At 36.1% G+C, this 13,993-nt stretch overlaps 1 protein-coding gene across 1 annotated transcript in view; it reads right to left on the bottom strand.

The window, feature by feature from the left end:
- The window catches only part of LOC122808369 (free fatty acid receptor 3-like), a 181,282-nt gene that overhangs the window by 129,366 nt on the left and 37,923 nt on the right, over positions 1 to 13,993 (bottom strand). Inside the window, exon 2 of the mRNA XM_044079335.1 lies at positions 9,143 to 9,272. The gene's annotated coding sequence lies outside the window, so the exon portion shown is untranslated. The remainder of the gene's footprint in view (positions 1 to 9,142; positions 9,273 to 13,993) is intronic.

Genomic DNA, 13,993 nt, shown 5'->3' with positions numbered 1-13,993 from the left:
ACAGCCCTAGCTTCTTGAACCCAGGTGTACAAGGTTCCCCTCTTTTATGTCTTCAGGTCATCATTATGGTGATAACACTGCTCACCTGTGTAGGGGATACCAGTAACACTGCTGAGTGCCCTGGTCAACCAGACTCGCCTTACACTCTGAGACCTGGAAACCAGCCTGCAGCAGCCTGGTTCATGATTTTTCACCATGAGCCCAACAAAGACCCAGGACTCCTGAACACCCCATCTCTCCACCTGAAAGCATGCACCTTCACCAGCACTGCTTGTCATATCCACAGTCAATTAGACTCCAAGGAATGATGCAAAAATCCCACCTATTGTGCTTAATATAGGCTGTTTTCTTACCCTTACACACAATTAAGCAACATTCAGATAAGAGCTGTAGTGCTTAGGAGTACGGAAACTAGCTAAGCAGAGCTAAGTACTGCAAAAACTAGCACAACTGAGATTTTTAGGTAAGCTTAGTACCGTACAAACAAAAGTAGTGATTAGCATGTTAAAGCAGTGCTCAGTCCAGCACAGCAGTGCTATATTTCACAAATTTGTTTTTAAAATTAAACATAGATATTAAATTAAATTAAATTAAATTATAGACATATTATCATTGCTATGGACTTGAACCCAGGACCTATTAAGCATTAGGCTGTATCTCTACCCATTTAGGTACTTGAATATTATGAAACTAGTATACCTTCACGTGTACTACTGGGCTACCTGTTAGCATTTTTAAGCACTGAGGCATTCTACACAAATGTGCATAAATAAACCCAGACATAAATAATTAATGACATCCAGTTTCTGCTTTAAGATGTCTAGCAACTGTCAGCTATGTATGTATGAGCATCACTTGGCTCTGTGGTGCTCTGCTCCATGCCACACAAACAGCAATTTAAAAAAAATGATTTAAAATTATGAAAATATGTAATTATGATAATTAATATCATCCAGTTTCTATTTTTAGATGTCTGGCAGGTGTCAACTGTGTATATGTGAGCACAGCTTGGCATTGCTGTGTTCTACACTGCACCACACAAACATGCAAATAATGGAGGAAAATAAAAACAAAATATTACACACTTGACCCAATTCACAGTGTTTCAGTAGTAGCAGAGAGCAGTACAGGGCATTCACAACCACGGGTAGCTTCTATACTTCTCTCTACACAGACTCAATAACCCTGTTCCTATGCTCTTCCCTTGGCAGCACACCATCATTAATATGCATGGCACTCTGCTGAGGTGGAACCGTGGCCATGTACATGGATACATTCCATGTAGGCTCTACACAGAGCCTATATGGATTTCATTAAATTCTGGGGTATATCATTTAAAAAGTAGTATGTGTGCTTGTATAATGTAACAAAAGTATTAATGCCAGTCTTCTTGCTCTGAATTTTCAGCACTAAATTACCATCCTTCTTATCTATTAACAAATCAAAATACGTAAGTGTTTTTTTACTGGAATGAACTAGAAATATAAGAATGATAAAATAATTTCCTGAAGTTTTAAGGACATATTCAATTGGTTTATTCTAAGTGGTTATTCAGAAAAAAAATATTAGCTGAATGTTAGTGAAATATTGGCAAATAGGTGAGTTATTAAAAATAATGGTACCAGTCACTAATTTATAATGTGATTTAGTTGAAGTTCTCCAAGATGGTGGTGTTAAAAAAATAAGAGCAGTGCAATGTGACTACCTTATATGGTAGATTCCATTAGCATTACGTAAATTACACCGAATAATTGGAATATATTTAAAGGGTAGCCTGACATACTAAAATTAATGGTAATGCAAAGGATTTTATAGATAAGGGAAGTAGGAGTATGAAAAGATGTTTCTTAAAAAAATAAGAAGAGGTATCGTAACTAGATGATGGAAATATAAATGCTATACATGTATCTACTGTATGTGCATTTTTCACGGTCCCTTTGTTTTTTGTATTTCTGCCAATAAGACTTATAATAGCACCAGTTATTTTAATTGTCATTCCAACAATGTGGTATATTTTACATGGAAGATGGGAATAATATTATGTGGGTAAGGCTACTAGACTGTTATTTATTTATTTATTTATTTATATTTAATTACTGGGAAAGTCTGACTGGGTAGAAGCCCATTTTCAACAGAGGCCCAGGGAGAAAAGCTCCAGATTATTAAAAAACATTTAAAGAACAGCAATTTTACAATCTTCAAAAACAAAACAAAAAAATTAAATAGTTATAACAAATTAGACATAATATAAAACATCGGTTAAGAATTGCCACAAGTTATATAACAATCATTTCATATTTACAGAAATTTTAGACAGTTTGTAGAGAAATTAAAGGTAAGTTAGTCTAATACAAACCAGAACTGCAATATGAAGTGAGAGGAAAAACAGGCTTTTTAGTGCTATACAGTGGTGGGTTCTGAAAATGGTATTTGTACCAAATTTGTTGACTTTCTTATAGCATCATTTGGGTTTTAATTTTTGTGAAGCCTGGAGGTTAGTGAGGATGGGAGTGCCATAAAGAAGTGTGAGGAGGAGATAAGTAGTGGCAAGTGTAGTTTTAGTTGCATCAGTGAGAAAGATTTGGGATCTGTAAAGCATCCTTAGCTTTTGATGAGATTTTCTTATACAATTTTGTATATGCAGGTCAAATGTAAGCTTATAATCCACTATCGTCTCTAATAATTTGTTATGAAAAGTGACTTCAGTGGTTGTATTATCAAGAGAGAGGATTTTATTTATTTTTTCATGAGAAATGGATTTGGAAGAAAAAAGTAGCAGTTTGGTCTTTTTTGGGTTGAGCATGAGTTATTAGTTATGATGCCATGACTCTGTGGCTGTGCAAGTATCCTAAGAAATTCTTTGGAGGTGTACCATGTTATCAGATGTGCAAATGAGAGTGGAATCATCTGTGCATTGTATTAGGGTGTCTGTTGTGTGGACTTACAGAAGATGTTGGTGAAAATGTTAAAAAGGAGGGGACCAAGGATAGAGCCTTGTGGTACACCAGTGATGCTGGGAGGTAAAGGGTAAGCTAAGCTAAACAATAGAATATATGGGCATTTGCTTTCTCTTCAGGTAAGAAATATTAATAATGATCTGTGTAAATGTAAGCAAAAAAGTAAAAAATGTAAGATATTTAATTTATTTTTTTAGATAGTGTGGATCTGTAGCTAAGATGTGGTGATGCAGAACCATTTTTGGAAGTAAAAAAAGCTGAGATTGTACATTTCATTGAGTGCAAATGTAAAACCAAAATTAAATGAAACTATACATTGTAAATGCATTTTAAAATATGGAACATTGAAGCATTAATTTTATTTGTTGAATTATGTCGTGTGAGTTTTTAGAATATTTAATAGGATGGTTTAGTTAATGATGTTAAGTCTATGTTAGTGTAAATGACTTAAGCATGCACTACTGTTTTAATAAAGTATCATTCTTTCTTTTTAATCATATTTTTAGCTTTTTTTGTTCAGATGTATGCTTATAAAAGTCTATGTTAGTGTAAATGATGTACTACTGTTTTAATAAAGTATCATTCTTTCTTTTAACCATATTTTTAGCTTTTTTTTGTTCAGATGTATGCTTATAAAAGTCTATGTTAGTGTAAATGACTTAAGCATGTACTACTGTTTTAATAAAGTATCATTCTTTCTTTTTAACCATATTTTTAGCTTTTTTTGTTCAGATGTATGCTTATAAAATTCTTCCAAGTTTGATAATATGACAGAGATATTCTAAAAAATGTTTCAAATGAGCTTTTCCTCCTACATAGAAATCTAAAGTCTCCAAAGGTCTGCAGATATGCTTCCAAATTTTATAAGTGGTTTAGACTCATCCTTTTTTATTACTAATATAATATATAAGTTGCAATGGATTTTGTTGAAGTGCTATATCAGCTGGCCTATGGCCCTCTGGAAAAATGTGGGTGCCAAAGAAACAGTAATTACTTGAATGAAAATAGATTTCTCTGAATAGCAATATTTACATATTTTCTGGAATATGTTCCCAGTTTCGCTAGACTTATTAACCACTGAGAAACAAATCCTTACTGTTTGGGTCTGGACAATGTTCTACACAAATGACTATATTGATAGACAGCAAAAAATCTTCACAAATTCTGATGAGATAATTAATGGGATACTACCTACAGTATTCTTGTGATGAGTCAACCTGTTAGGTGATTCAGCACTTCCACCAAATTTAGTTTAGAGGTATATTGAAACATAGAATCATAAAAAGCATAATTCACCCTAGCCACAAGGACTAAACTCAATGCCAATACCCACCAAAGGGCTTACCTAGGCCTTACCTCATCATTCAAAGATGGACAGAGCAATCTTACTAAGAGTGAATTTATGAATTCCCATCCAATTATGTTCTCCCCTTTTGGAGGAAGATAGTACTACTTAGTTTGAAGAGCAAGTTTGTTCCAGAGGAAGGATAGGTACTGCATGACAAATCTCTCTTCACTTTGTTTTTATTTATTTATTTATTTAAGTGCATTTCAGTCTCTTGTCCTAGTGTTTATAAGACTGTTTGACTTATGAAGGTGTCTTGTAATACTGGATCCACTTTGGCCCAAGAAATAATGCACATATCACCTCTAAAGACTCTGTAGGATACTGAATACAAAGATAGAACTTCCAGGCTTTTCTGGTAGTTCAGGACTTTTAAAACATTGACCTTCATAGTTAAGAGCATCTATGGTCTTTCCACCTGCTGGAAGTGTCTAGTAAAATACATCTCAAAGGAAGTACTGCATTCTACGATAGCCTTGTAAGTGCAGAATTGAAGTATATAAGGACTTGTTTTGATCTTGAAGATATACTTATTGCAATAAGTTGTGCAGTGTAAAATTATTTTATAACCACTGTTACAACATGGTGTCAAAGTAGCTGGAACTGTCCACCAGAGTTTCCAACATCCTTTACTACATTCTCATTTTGAAATAGTGTATTGTCTATACAATAAATCAAAGGATTTTTTACCAAATGTAGCAACATTGTGCTTTTTGGCATTTAACCTGACACCATTTTTAGAGAACTGTTATTAACAAATGTAAGCTCATGTTGGACTGCCTGTGTGTCAGAGGAGGATTTGAGAATGACACTCATTTCACAGTCATCCACAAAGTGGGTTACCCAGAGATCCTTGTTGGTGATTTAGAGATAGAGAGCTGTATGCCAAATAGCAGAAGTTCATGCTTTCTGAAGAACCACACGACAGCCTCACTACGTTTTCTGTCATTCAGCCAATTTGCAATTCATCTAATTATATAGGAGTCAATTTGGAGTGCATTTAGATTGTTTATTATGTAGGCATCAGGTATAGTGACAAATGTGGCCAAGACAAGGTACACTGCATGGACAACATGCCTACTTTCCACTGCCTGTATCACCCTCTCAGAGAAGTTTACCAGATTCATCAGACATGATCTACCCTTGACAATGCCAAACTGCTGGAGTTGTCTGATAAGGTTTTTGACATCAATATTAATCAGGTCTATTATGACACATTTAATGGCTTTCCATATGAGACTTTCCAGACTGATGGCTCTGTAGTTTCTGCAGCCAGTAGTGGGACCATCCTTGTGATGTGATATCACCATAGTTATGTGGCATACCTAAGGACTAAGGCTAGATGATAAACCTAGGTTGAACAGACTAAGGAGTGAGTCTGCCAGCACTTGTTTAGTGCTTGTCACTAGTGTTTGTTTTTTGGAAGTATTTTTTGTAAATGTTCTTTGCTTATAACTGGGAGTTGGAAATCCTCAGAGATATGTGGGGTTGGTACAATATTCTCCAGATGAAGTTTGCAATGAATTTGTTTGCTAGTGAGTTGGCAGTATCTAATGGATCTGAGCAGGTGTTTCTGTTTTGAATTAGCTCTGAGCAATGCTGCACGCTATTCCTTATCTTCCTGATGTAACTAAAGAAAGTTGTAGTTGTGGGTAGCTTCCATTGCTACTCTGAGTTCATGGAACTCCTTTGCTTTCCTAAGAATATTTTTCAGTTTCTTCAATAAATTCTTGACCTGAGAGACTTTCAATTTGCTGCATATTTCAAGATATTCTTACCATGTGGTTTATATACATTTGTAAACTATTATGCTGGTTTGCTTTTAAAGTTCCAATTGTGCTTTGATCAAGATTGGCAGCTATGTTAGTACACTTATCTGGGCAAAACAAGAATTTGCCTACATAAGTACTTGCCTCATCATCATCTTGGATAATATGGCTATATGTGCAGTTGGGGACTTCATCATACAATTTTAGAAAAATCTGTATATTTGAAGTCCTTGAATTCAGTGATGTTTGCACAACAAGGTTTAGAGATGTTTATAGAGAATGTGACCAGTTTGTGATCAGACTTTTCTGGTGAAGGGAATATCGTGAATATAGTATATATAGATATTGTGTTTGCAAGGACCTGATCAAGAATATGCATCCTCTAGTGGATTATTGACAAGTTGATCCAAGAGGTTCTTGTTTATGAAAGCAAAGACGTTTTGGGCATATCTGACATTGGAGAGCTAATCATCAGATAATTACAATCTCTTAGGATGATGGAGTTTTGTTTTTAGTAAATTAATCCAGAATATTTAGTTAAGTACCTGCAACCCTCACAAAAAGATAGTGTCAAGTTAAACAATAACACTGTCTCAGAATATCAAGTGCTATAAGGCTGGCAAATGAGTTAACAACTAGCTTGTGTATCTTCCATTTTAGTCCAAGGAAAAAGAGAAATGGGTCTCCAAAATAGCTCCTGGTTTGCAGTATTTGATATAACAATAAAAAATAACAGAATAAACTGTACTTAGCACTAAAACCACTTATGTAGTTCAGTTTTCTTAAAATTATTAAATAGTAAAATTTGGGTGAATATCTACTTGTTTAAAGCGTTTAAGAAAAACATAAATGAATGAAGAAGTCAGTAGCTAGCACTAAAATCTATTGTTATTGCTATAATTGCTTAAAGTTATTTAATAGTACAAGTCAAACAAAGCACTAAAATATGACATATTTCTTTATTGCATGTCTATTTATAAATAAGAAAAACACACAATATTGCATCTAATGGGTTCCTATTAGGTGATCAAAGTTTTGAAACTTTAAACACGACAAAATTGAACTTGTCTGTTTGAAGTTTCAAAACTTCAAACACGGCAAAATAAATAAATAAATAAATAAAAGATGCAACAGAAAACTAACTGTTGCTAGCAGGGGGGCAAGCCCCCCTGCATCACCCACATGGGGGTCTAGGCCCTCCACACCCCCTGCTCTTTAAATATACCAGCTCCGAGATCACACTACAGTGCAGTAAAGGGAAATATTCCCTTTCCGCACTATAGTGCAGTCTCGGAGTTGATATATTTAAAGAGCGGGGGTGTGGCAGGTGCAGGGGGGCTTGCCCCCTGCTTGCAACAGTTAATTTACTGTTGCATCTTTTATTTATTTATTTTTTTTCTGTATTCGAACTTCAGCAAGTGCAACTATATGGTTTCAACCATATAGGGTTCGAACTTGTTGAAGTTCAATAACATAATAGGAACCCGCATCTAACTCCATCCATATTTGCTTACCCTTAATTTTGTGCATAAATGTGGGTGTGGCTGTCACATCTGCCATTCTGTGAACCTACAGTGACAATTTGTAAGCATTACTATTTTTTGTTTAACATCTTGGACCCCCATAAAATGCACTCCTTTACTTTTATATCTCTGTAATCAGTTTTCTTTTGGTAATACATATTTTGCTCATTTGGGCTCATGTCCCTTCTCTTTTGCCTGTTCATATCTCCTGTGCCTCTTATTGCCATGGTTCTGGCAGACTTTGTCTGGAATCAGCAGTTCTTTGGGGTTTTTTTTTTTTTTTTTTCCCTTACTGTGGCTGCTTTTTTCTGCAGCACTTATTCTAGATTTGTTTTGTATTGATTGCAGGGGACAGTCATTTTATCTGCAAGGCACTGTCAAGCTGGAATGACTGTTGGTGCACAATTATCAAAAATTGGCATTTCCATAGCTTTACTGAAAGTTTAATGTATTTTGGTTTAGAAATACTTCTGCACTATTTCATTGCACATTCCAGAATTCGGTCTGTCACTTATGGTTTCCTGTAATTGTGTGTCAATATCATAGATAAACAGACAATTCCCCTAAATCTTATTACACTTGTAATATCACAATTGCACTGGCAAAAGAGGTTGCAAATAAACTGAGCCAGCATCAATACAATATTGGTGGTTTAGGTACTATCATCTATTTTGCCTTACTTGACATCGATGACAATGCTTGTGAGAAAGGAATGTGTCTTACAGCTATTATACTGAAAAATATAGCTACTCACTTTTCTTCATAAAGATTATGAAAAGAAATAAAATGCTCAAACTATTTGTTGTAAATGGATCAGGACTCAGCTATTACATCACATTAATTTTATGTGTCCAGTAGTAGCTGTCATGTTAGTTGACCAGCAGGGACAAACTAAAAAACACCAAAAAAGCACTTTGAATAAGTGGAATGAAATTGCCAAATTAAGATGTTTACTCTTCTCCTGTGGCTCCTTTTTTGGTGCTTTTATTTTCTTTGTCATTTTTATACTAGCATTTGGATTACTTTTTTTTTGTTACATGAAGAGGCAAGCAGCCGTCACTGTGAGAAAAGAGGTTTTTCTCTTTCTAGTCACAAACATATGAGCATGGGCTCATTGAGAAATGGCTGTTTTGAATACCTTGCCAATAGTTTACTATCATGTTCTCCAATTAAACCATAAATCCATTGCACACAGGAATAAGGATAAATTACACTATCAGCCTGGAAGCAGAGTCAAGTCCGTTAATACCTACCCAATCCTATATTTAAATTAGTCTGCACTTCCTTTTCTTTAGGCACATCATATGCTATGGTGTAACATTCCTTAAAGTAGTAGATATCTGAAAGTTTATTTAAAACTAATATAATCAAAGTGGCTAGCATTATGCTAGTATTATCTGGGATCACTGCCCTGGTTTTTTTTTGTAGGTTGAAGACACACTTACATCTACTTACACTTCACAATGCAAATACAAAGTATCAAACACATATGTCTGCATACATTTAGCAGCTATTGCTGCAAGTCAAATATATTTTTTCACCACTTACCTTTCTTTGATGATGTTGTCACCTTTCTGAATTAAGCTGCTCACCCTTTGAGGTGAATTACAATCCGACGACATTCCAAGCCATACTGATACTGATGTTGTTATGTTGCATAGGGGTCACATCTAAAAGTCTTCAAAAAAAAATTAGCCTTGAGTTTTTTGCACCAAAATAAACAAATGTTTTGCCCTTATCAGGAACAGAAGTATATTATTTATCCAGCTTTAAACTCTAACCCTTCTTTCATTTGTAGTCATTTCCCTTGCTTATTATATTCTCATGTTTTTTTTTTTAACCATACAATCGAAATTTGAAAGAAGCTATACATTTTATTAACTATACAATCAAAATGTTAAGGAAGTTATACCAAAAATCAAAGTGTGTATAATTGGACATAATACTCCATTACACCAGGTTAATACCCAATACTGGAAAGCTTTTGGGGTAAGCCTTTTAGCCAAATTGTAATTAAAACATGTCATCTGCCTTAATTTGTAGAGTTGCACTGCTACAGATTGGTCCCCCTCATTTACAAATGTTATTTAAACCCATCAAAATGTTAGTGAACATGAGCCTAATAGAAGAGTGGTGGTGTGGACTACTGACATAGCTCTAATTTGCAGTCTGAAGAAAATAATCGAAGACAGCAGAGATAGAGGAGAAGACCACAAAGCCCCTTTTCCATATAGGCACTTATTGATTCAGTTCACCAGAAGGACTTAATTTGCTTCTTATGATCACTTCTGCAGTATACCAATCTATGGTGAGAATAGAGGTTTCAAAATGACAGTTACCTAAGCATGGGGTTCAGTGACAGATCAGAGTGCCTGTCTGATTGTAAGCTTGCTTAGGGATACAAGCTGGGTTTGGATTTGCAAGCTTCTGGGGAGGGGGGGGGGTCTTAAAGACCTTAATTAAATGCTGGCTTGCTCAGTTCAGTAATCTTCACTGTTATGCTGCTGTCAGAACTTTAATGGACATTCCAAGAAGATGATAGGAAAACAAAAAAGGAGGTGCAGACCACAAATCTCTTTTGAGAAGAAGACCACAACACCCTTTTGTAGCTGGTATCTTACAAGTATGTAATCATCTTTCTAGGACCATGTCTGTAATATTCAATTACTGCTTATACGTATTGTTCCACTCTTATGAAAACTAAAGCTGTTATTGTCAGTTGTTTTACTTGAAACTACTGGGTAATACTATCTATTTTAAATGTTTCAGATAAAACTGATTACTGTACTGTTACTGCATATTGCTGTTACTTTTGGAAATATTACTATCTCTGACTGTCTAGAGTCATTAAGTATCTAAAGTCAGACCTCATATTCATGTATCTTTTAGCCACATCCTCCATGATCACCATTGTCTAGTCTATTGCATTATTCTAGTCTAATCTGTTATACTTTTCTGTCTTACAGAACGTGTATTATCATTATTCTATCTTGATTTCTTGTAAATCTTCAATAGCACTGGCCATTATGCCATCTTTGTCATTCCTTGCACCTTTCATAGACAGCCTGATAGAATGATGTACTTTGAGGCGGTGTTAATAGTTGCCTCCTTTTAACAGTTGCCTCCTGTTTTTGAAAACCCTTCACTGCTCCCTGACAATGATTCAGTATGTGAGAGATGTAGGTATTTATTTGGCATGGAGGATACTTTCTCACTTCAAACTCCAGTTGGTAACTGAAGCACATATACACACACACACACACACACACACACACACACACACACACACACACACACACACACACACACACACACACACACACACACACACACACACACACACACACACACACACACTCATTCATATGGACTCATTCATGCCCCTACAGGCATGTGTATACACTTCTAAATACATACACACTGAACCACCTCCTCCCACAAGGCATTGCTATATTTATTTGTATCTCTTCTTTTTTTTCCATCTTGAGTAAAATTTTACTTGAATGAATAATTGTTGAGTAAACTGATAGCCATGAACATTTTCAGACAAGAGTGCAAGTACATGATTAATTAATACTAGCCATTTTTCTGCTGTATCAGCATGCAGCCTTGACTACAAGAATGCACTCCAATCTACGGTTCCCACCAACGAAAATAATAGTGTTAAACCAGTCTATGACTCAGAAAGGCTTACTGCAATGCAGAAACCTTCTGTGATAAGGTTTCTTCATCAACCTCTTTCTGAATCCCAGGGTATATCTTTCCGGTCAATAAAGCCACTTCATAAAAATTACAGTTAAATATGTTGCAACTGTGCTGGCAACAATTGTCAAGGGTCAACCGGAATTAGTAGCTAAGATAGAACACCTTTTGCAAAACTGTATTCTCTAACTCTAATCAGCTCTATAGGGTGCCATACAGGGTAAACAGATGCCTTACCCCTGATTATGAGTAGAAGTGATTCAGTATATGTTTCTCCCAATCTACAGTCTAAAGCTATTACACTAACTAGAATCACCCAGAACAGAATGAATAAACTAGCAACAGCTTACAATAGAAAGTAAAGTTGTGTAAATTGCACTTACCCATAGCAGTAGATGTTTGAATTCATTCCTACAGTAGCCTATTAGTTCTATCCTGCCAAGGATATAGCACCCAGTTAGCTTCCCAAAACTATAATCCCTCTCCCACATAGTCACTCTGGCTACCTATAGAGTAATCCCTTTTAGAAGGAAGTATAGGAGTAGCCAGAGTGATTAAAAATGTCTTGCCTCAAAAGAAAAAAAGGAGCTCATTCAGAAATAACCACAGTTATGGTAAACACTGAAAGGCTAACCTCAACAAACAGCAATCATCTCAACAAGAAAATTTGTAAACCACAGCAACAATATACAGCAATTGGGGTGCTGAGTGAGTGAGGCTACTGCAGCAATGAATAATTTGACTAGCTGCTGTTATAGGTAAGTACAGCTTTTACAGTTGAATTGTGTACCTCATTCTCACTGCTGAAGTAAGTTATGGGTAGATTACCAAAGCTTACCCAGACTTGGTGGAGGAAGAATAAAGGTCCAAGAGATCGGTGCTTGCAAACCCTGGTCTAGATCCACAGAAGCAATCCAATCTGTTGTGTTAGGTAAATGTATGTAAATGTATTAATGGTGGATGAAGTAGCTTCCTCTGGAATGCTTCTAAAGTCCACTTCTTACCAATATGCCATCAAAGAAGCTAAGACACCTGCAGAATGGGCAGTAATGCTGTCTGAAATAGTTTTGCCATGGCAGAAGTAATAAAACAGAATAACAGAGAACAACCATCTAGTGAAAAGACTGCCTAGACATAGGTGGGCCTTTCTTAGACTCCGTATAGGAAATACATAGCTGGTCAGCTTTCCTCAATGACTTAGTTCGGTCAAAGTAATACCTGCATTGTCTGTGCATATCCAAGGTATAAATAATCACTTCTCCATTGTTTTCCAGCTCAGTGTAAAAGAATGGGAGACTGATGACTTGATTCAAAATGAACTCTGAACCAATCTTAGTCATGAATGTGGTATTAGTCCGCAGACTGACCATCTCTCTATGGAAAACCAGATATGGTTCTCCAGCCATGAGAGCTAGCAATTCAGGTACTTGTCTTGCAGATGTCTGAGCAACAAGTAAAACAGTTTCCTAAGTAATGAACCTCACCTCAGCCAAATAGGCAGGTTCAAAAGGGGACAAAATCAGTTTCTCAGGAAAAAGAATGAGATCCCAGGATGAGTGTTTGTGAAGGGGCTGATATGTAAAACAATTTTCATAGAGTGTTTGAGATAGAATCTGTTCCACATGTTTGTTTTCAAGGATTCCTGGAACAGAATTTGTCTAATTGCCTGTTTTGAAAGGAGGTGAACAGATCTACTTTATGTGCTCTCCGAATTGCCTGGGTAAATTACTGGAAAACCTCTGGATTGGTAATTCAGGACTCTTAAGGCCAATGAGAGAGAAGAAAAACCTTTCTTATCTTGTCTCTCCAATAACCCCTTCCCGCTCATTCCCAGTTTTGGTTAGAGGAGGCAAAACACTTGTTTTTGTGTCTGAGCTATAGCAATAATTGTATCAACATCAGCTGTAAGATTTTTAGGAACTGATGGAAGAGAATCAGGAGCATTACAGGCAGCTTCTAATCTATTCTCCAAAGCAGGCAAATTCTGAGGAGTGGGTGCTATACAAAGTTCTTGTTAAAGTAAATCATAATATCTGCTGAGCTCTGGTGGTAGCCATCTGTCTGTTCCCAAGCAAACATGTCTCTCAGACTGTGAATAGTCACAGAAAAGGAGAAAGTTTCCATTGGTCACACTATCCATACAGTCGGAGCCTTGAACTATACAGTCCAATGTGTGCAAACCCTGCCTCTATCAAATTCTTCCTCAGAGAAAGGAGCAACAGCATTAAAAGAAGACATATAACAATCAGAGTTGAATGATTGTCAGAAACTTCTTTTGTAGGGTAATATAATTTTTACAGACAGGATCCATTTCTTCATTTTCAGTTTGATTTCCTTTGTGTTTCATTTTTTCTAGGTACATTCCTAAGGAGTAAATGTCTAGGACATAGCATATCATCCCATACAGAAGTTTTTCTTTCCTCGGTCATCTGAAGAAGATCATCTCAAAGTACATACTTAACCAAATTGGACAGTTCTCACATGCTACAGAGGAGGTGTTTGACCCCATTTATAGTGCACAGAAAGGCTACATCAGAGGGAATCAAGGAAGTAGGTAAGTGGTCTGAGGAACCAGCAGTGGCCACTACAGAGTCACCCATTATCGGCTGAGACATAGTGACAGCCCACGTGGAAGGCATGGACTCATGTTTCAATTATTTCTTTTTACGTACATTAGGAAAAGGACCAGCAGGACTG

The sequence above is a fragment of the Protopterus annectens genome, chromosome 8.part0 (assembly GCF_019279795.1).
Source record: "Protopterus annectens isolate FY-2018-M chromosome 8.part0, PAN1.0, whole genome shotgun sequence".
In the NCBI taxonomy this organism is placed as follows: Eukaryota; Metazoa; Chordata; order Ceratodontiformes; family Protopteridae; genus Protopterus; species Protopterus annectens.
Note: the sequence above shows the minus strand (reverse complement) of the source record. Positions and strands in the feature narration are given on the sequence as shown.